Source organism: Myodes glareolus, chromosome X (genome assembly GCF_982192425.1).
Source record: "Myodes glareolus chromosome X, mMyoGla1.1, whole genome shotgun sequence".
NCBI lineage: Eukaryota > Metazoa > Chordata > Mammalia > Rodentia > Cricetidae > Myodes > Myodes glareolus.
In genome coordinates this window covers 133,033,229-133,039,709 of record NC_142053.1, presented here as the reverse complement: position 1 = coordinate 133,039,709, position 6,481 = coordinate 133,033,229, and the positions used below count along the sequence as shown (strand labels likewise).

The 6,481-nt window shown below is 40.7% G+C and overlaps 1 pseudogene; it reads right to left on the bottom strand.

The window, feature by feature from the left end:
• Positions 1-2,313: 2,313 nt before the first annotated feature.
• Positions 2,314-3,117, bottom strand: LOC125417963 (ferritin heavy chain pseudogene; annotated as a pseudogene).
• Between the last annotated feature and the right edge of the window lie 3,364 nt (positions 3,118-6,481).

Sequence of the window (6,481 nt, the reverse complement as noted above, 5' to 3'; positions counted from 1 at the left end):
CCCACCTCCCCTCTAACCCTCCCATCCACTCCTCCTCTGTTTCTGTTCAGAAAGGGGTAGGCATTCCATCAACAAAGCGTGGTATATCAAGTTGTGGTAAGACTAAGTAACTCGCCTTGTATTAAGGTTGGGCAAGGTGACTCAGCATGAAGAAGAGGGTCCAGAAGTCAACAAAAGAGTTAGAGACAGCCCCTGCTCCCACTTCTAGAAGTCCCACAAGAAGGTCAAGCTACACAACTCACATACATGTAGAAGGTCTAGGTCAGTCACATACAGGCTTCCTGGTTGTCAATTCACTCTCTGTGAGCTCCTATGAGTCAAGGTTAGTTGATTCTGTGGGTTTTCTTGTGATATCCTTGGTCCACCTGGCTCCTACAATCCTTCCTCCCTCTCTTCCTCAGGATTCTCTGAGTTCAGCCTAATGTTTGACTATGGGTCTGCGCATCTGTCTCCATCAGTTGCTAGATGAAGCCTCTCTGATGATTATTGAACTTGGGATCAATCTATGAGTATAGCAGAATAATTTTTAGGCATAATTACATTGACATTTTTTCTCCAGTCATGTTTTATTCTATCCTAGGTCTCTGGTGCACCCAGCCTCTGGGTACTGGCACTCTAGGCCGTGTCAAGGGTAGACTCACTCCCGTGGCATGGGTCTCAGGCTGTACCAACCCAGTCACATAACCTTCGACCTCCAGTCTGCCCAGCTTATGTGATGTGCTGAATTAAGGCCGACAGAGAGACTGTGGAAGTGATCAGCCTGCTTTTTTATACAAGCCTCCCTGTCTGCCCATGAGTAGTACTGACCACAGTTGACTGGATCTTACCACATCTAACATTCAACAAGAAAGTGTTCCCACATCCTTGCCCAGAGGCCCATCTGATGAAAGCATTTTGTCAACTGGAGTGGTTCTGTGTTCCCAAGTGAACCTAGTTTATGTCAGGTTCACAGAAAATTACCCAGCACAGAGATATCCATCTATCAATTACCTTTTATTTATTTTATTGCTGCCGTTGCTGTTTTCATAACCTGTGGGCATTTACCTCCAGGTTTTTCAGTCTTTTAGTTTCAATTTATACCTGGGGAACTTTCAATTCTTTACCACTAGATCAAAGTTGCTTCATTAGTTTCTCTAGACCTTAGGCTCCCAGATCTTTGAGCTGAGCTGCTATTGCTCTCTTTAGATCTCTAGCCTGAAGATGGCCATTGCACTGATACCCAGCCTCTAACCATATAAGCAAAGCTAACAAATCCACTATTATAAATACATGTTCTATTGGTTCTGCCTGATTTCTAACTGGCTACCCACATGCAATACTCCCCCATGTTTCTATATTACTATATTATTCAAAGCAGCCTGGGTCACACAGGGGTTATTTTTTCTTTTCAAAACCACATATATGGGTACCTCTGGAGAACCTCAGGTATTTTAACCCTTCCATGAAGGTCATAAAGATTTTTTGGTATCAGGTCACTTCAAGGGAAGAAATGTGTCATTTGGAAAATGACAGAAATAGAAATATTATGAAGGAATTGTGTGTGCACCCACTGGTGACATTGCAGTTATGAGGAAGTCAGGTTAAGGCTCACTCAATTCCATTAGCTCTCCAGTCCAGGGTATTCTGATCAGAAGTTCTTAGTCTCTCTCTCTCTCTCTCTCTCTCTCTCTCTCTCTCTCTCTCTCATCAAGAAACTTAACATTTGTACTATGTTACTGTATTAAAAGTCTTCAGATGAAGTTTAAGATCCTCATTTTTAGTTTAGTTTCAGGTAGTAATAGAGATAAAAACTGAGGGACTCATAGGGCAATAAACAATCTATCACTGAATACCTAACATAATAGTCTAACATACTGATTTTTCTTTTTATTTATTCTTCTTTCATATATCCCAACCGCAGCATCCCTCCTCTTCTCCCAGTTTCCTCCACCTCTCCTTTCCCCAAGATCCCCTGCTTATTTTAATCCCTGCCCCATCTCAGTTCCACTGTGAGCTCAGATGCACCGTGTACTTACACTACTAAGTCCAGATACCAGGGTTTCAGGCCACACATCCTGCCACACTCCATCATACCTTATCACCTATGCTCACACGGTTTATAAAAAAAAGTCATCTCTGGGGGCCCTTGGATCATCTTTCCCCTCCACCCTTTGGTCAGGGGAGTATAAAGAGAATTCTGGATAGACATTTGAGGTCTCAAAGGGATATGCCCCTATTCTTTTAAAGTAATGATAAGTAAACATAAATAAACTGAACACTTTAATTTGACTGAAATCAAATAACTTTATTTAAAACAATGGTAATAGGAAAAGGGAAAACGAGTGAACTTGCTGGAAGGGAACTATGAATGTTCAGTCTAGTAACCTGGGGAAGAATTCAGGGTTATGAAGAAAGTTCCAGCTCAGTTCTCTTTGTTGATGTCAGTCAGGGTAAGTTTCCCAAATAGATACTCAGCCATGCCATCTTCTGGAGACTCTTTCTGGCGCAGGTTGGTCACATGGCTGCTCATCTCCTTGAGGACTTCAACTTGCTTGTTCAGAAAATGGTTCTGCAGGAAGTCACAAAGATGGGCATCGCTTTTGCTAGTGGCTAGCCGGTGCAGGGCCACAAGGCTTTGGTTGAGGGTCATCTCCAGCTGAAAAGCATTCTCCATGGCTGGAAGGCCTCCAAGCCAATCATCAAGCTCCGGCTTGCTGATGGTGCGGAAAGAGATGCGACCACCACGTTGGTTTTGTACTGCCAGGAACATCTCAGCATGCGCAGTACACTCATGTGACTTGTTCAGAAAGAAGCTTGAGAAGTTTTCCAGAGCCACATCTTTACGGTCAAAGAAGAAGCCCATGGACAGATAGACGTAGGAGGCATAGAGCTCCAGCTGGACATGGCTGTTGATAGCGGCCTCACAGTCGCGGTGGTAGTTCTTTTCCACGTGAGATGGCGGAGAGACCGTTGGTGGTATCACAAACACCGATGGATAGGCAGCCCTGACTCCTGAGAAGCGGAGTGGGCAGTGACGGCGTTGACGGCGAGACCCTCGCAGAAAACCCATGCTGGGCAGTAGATAATCCACCAGCTTGGTCTCCTGGCTGAACTAGTAGTGCAAGCACAGAATGTGTGTAATGGAGGCTCAGATCCGTTAAAAGGCATTAGAACATGAGTTCTAAGTTCTATAGCAACCCATGTGACTGCACTGATTATCTAACTTAAACAGTATATTTTGAAAAACTATCAATAAAGGACAAATATTTTAATACATCACCCAATTTCTTTAATTAAGCTATGCGACTATTGTTTAAATGTGGTTGTTTCGTTAATGCAGTGCTTTTCATGATTCCAGCAGTTATGTTTAATATTATAAAGTTTTATTTCAGTGACAGCTCTCCTCGGTGGCTTCAATGTGCATGCAAATGACAGCCTTCAGTGAGGAGTCACAAGTTGAGTCCAGGGGTATACAATCATCACTGAATTCAGGGGTCATAACCTGGTATACAATCACTGAATTCCATCAACTATGTGGGTGACTTTTCTATCTAGCGTCTCTGGACATTTTAGTTTTGCAAAGCGTTGACAGCATCCAGGGACCATCTCTGTTTCTTCCATTACATGTTTGTTCCCCCAGAATTAGTTACATTTGTATACCAAGATTGCCCCTTTCTACTTTATTAATGCAGGTTTTTTTTCTGTATGCTGCAGTGTCAGAGTGTTCTCTGGAAATATACAGTATGTAGCTATCAGGTGGAATGAGGACCACTCCACTTGCCAAATTTGGAACCTATCTAACACTTTGCTTAAGAATGTGCTATATTTTAGCTTTTATTTGATTCACAGTTATTGTATTGTAGTTTCAGAAAATGAAAATGGAACATACTAGTGCAATTTATTGCCCTCATCACATAGGAATGAGAAACTATGCAGGGATGGGAAGCTACACAGGTATAGAAACTACACTGGCATGGGAAACTACACAGGGGGAAAGGTGTATGGGAAAAGGTCAATATAAAGATGAGGAAGACAGAGCCTTGTGTTGGAGAACAAGAGGCACTTATTAATCTCATAGTCATTCCAGAAAGCTTGGTTATTGTTTGATTTCATTGCCACTTAGCTTTCTACTGAGGCATTTTTCACTCTCTAAATTAATCAATCTAAAACATACTATGTTTCTGCCCTTTAAAGATTCCCAGCATTTTCTGCTTTGCTACCTATACCTTCTCATGTTTGTATTGTAGTACGTATGTCATATGTGACTAGTCTACTGCCATGTCTCATGTGTCCTTTAAAAATTCTCTTGTAAGCCCGGCAGTGGTGGTATACACCTTTAATCCCAGCACTCAGGAGGCAGAGGCAGGCAGATCTCTGTGAGTCTGAGACCAGCCCGGTCTACAAGAGCTAGTTCCAGGACAGTCAGAGATACAGAGAAACCTTGTCTCAAAAAATTCTCTCATAAATACAGATAATTATTTCTTGCCTAGTTTTCATATGATTCAAATGTCAGCATGACTCCTTTATTCAAGCAACCATTAGACTACTATATGTTATAATCAGGAAGAAAAGAATATAAAAAGAAAAATAATAGTAATAATAGTAGTGATAAGCATAATCAGTGATCTAAGTGGGGAATATTTAGAAACATGTTTTAGTTTTGAGAATTTCATGTGTAAGTACTTTTTTACATCCTATCTCCCCTTCATCTCTTACTTTAGACTCTTCCCATGAACCCCTAAAGTTCATAACCTGTTGTTCTTCAATTATTATTGTTACACACACACACACACACACACACACACACTCATAAATACAATCTGTAAAGTCCATTTAGAGCTGCTCATATGTGTATGTGTTTAGGGCTGACTGTTTAGGATCGAATAACCGAATGGGGGTTCATACCTGAGAAAAACTGATATGATATTCTCTCTCTCTCTCTCTCTCTCTCCCTCTCTCTCTCTCCAGTCATTAATTGTCTACAGCTCTTCATATAGATGTGTGATGTTGTGGAACTTCCCCCTTCCACATTGGCACGTCAACTGGTGTTGCCATAGTTAAGTCTTATTTAGGCAACCATATTGTTGAACTTTCAGGGATGCAGTTTTCCTGTCACATACAGAAGACACTATTATAGCAGACATTCTGATTTAACACATGTTTACAGAATCACATTTTTTTCAAATTCACTTGGATTCAAAGATGAACCTTATTTGAGTTACATACAAACATAAGTTTAATTTTGTAACATATGTCCTCTGGCCTCGATGGAATTAAGTCAGAAATCATGAAAAACTATCTGACCTGGGCATGGAGTCTCACACCTGTGTTCCTAGCACTCAGAACGCTAAGAGACTTCCATTGGTGTAAGTTTAAAGGCAGTCTTGACTCCTTGGTGAGTTCAGTCCAACAGACACTATAGTGTGAAACCCTGCCTCAAGACAAAAATAAACCACCAAAAAAGATATCTGAAAACCTAAAGTGTTTGATGACCAATAATAAACATTTCAACAATTCTCGTGTCATTAGGATCTCAGTCCCAACTCCTGTCACTTCTCTGGTCCTTGTGATCACCAGTGACAGTATTGAAGTGAGATTCACAGAGTGAGGTTAGTGTAGAACCAGTCATACTGATTTCACAGAGTGGTGTATGCTCAAATGATAAGAGTGGGCAATGATCAAAGAGATCACTGCGATGATCTAATTTTTAGGCAGTCATTACAGTATTTTCTTTCTTTTTAAATTAATGTTTAGAATAAAATGCACTACTATGGTTTTCATTTTGCTATTTTTACTACATACTTTGTTCTTATTGAACCGCCCTCTTCTGCCATGCTTACGTCCAACAGGGGGCTAATTCTAAGATATTTAAGGAATATCAAATAATTAAATAGCAGAAAGTCAATAAGCGAGCTAATGAACTGAGTACACAGCTCTGAAAAGAAGCATAAATGCTCACTAAATACTTGTAAGGTATTCAACACTCTTAGCCACCAGAGAAATACAAATTAAATTTTTTATATTATTTTGTAAGGTATCTCCAAAATAAATGGCTTTTCTGAAGGAACTTTGTCCTGCCCAGGTGACTGGCAAGGCTATTTAGATTGACTCTCTCTAAAAAGGATGATATTGTGCCTTTGTTCTTTATCTGACAGTCTTCCGTTACATAGTAATCATATAAACTTTAAGGCTCCTGGAGCCAGTTTGAGTTATATACTAATGACTTTCCAAGAAGTTTTGGATGTCATGTTTTCTCCTGGGACATGAGACATAACTTTGCATCTATTCTTCTGATCAGTAATTAAAACCCTGCTGTTCTTGTCATTGATTTCATGCAACGTTTATTATAAAGGAAAGGTATCCAGTATTCTCCAAGCCTGTTAATATCTGTCCTGCCGGGATTTTGTCCACTTCCTGCAAACTACAGCTGCCTGAGAAGAGGGAACCTTAAATGAAAAAGTGCCTTGATAAGATTGGCCTGTGGGCAAGCCTGTGGGGCATT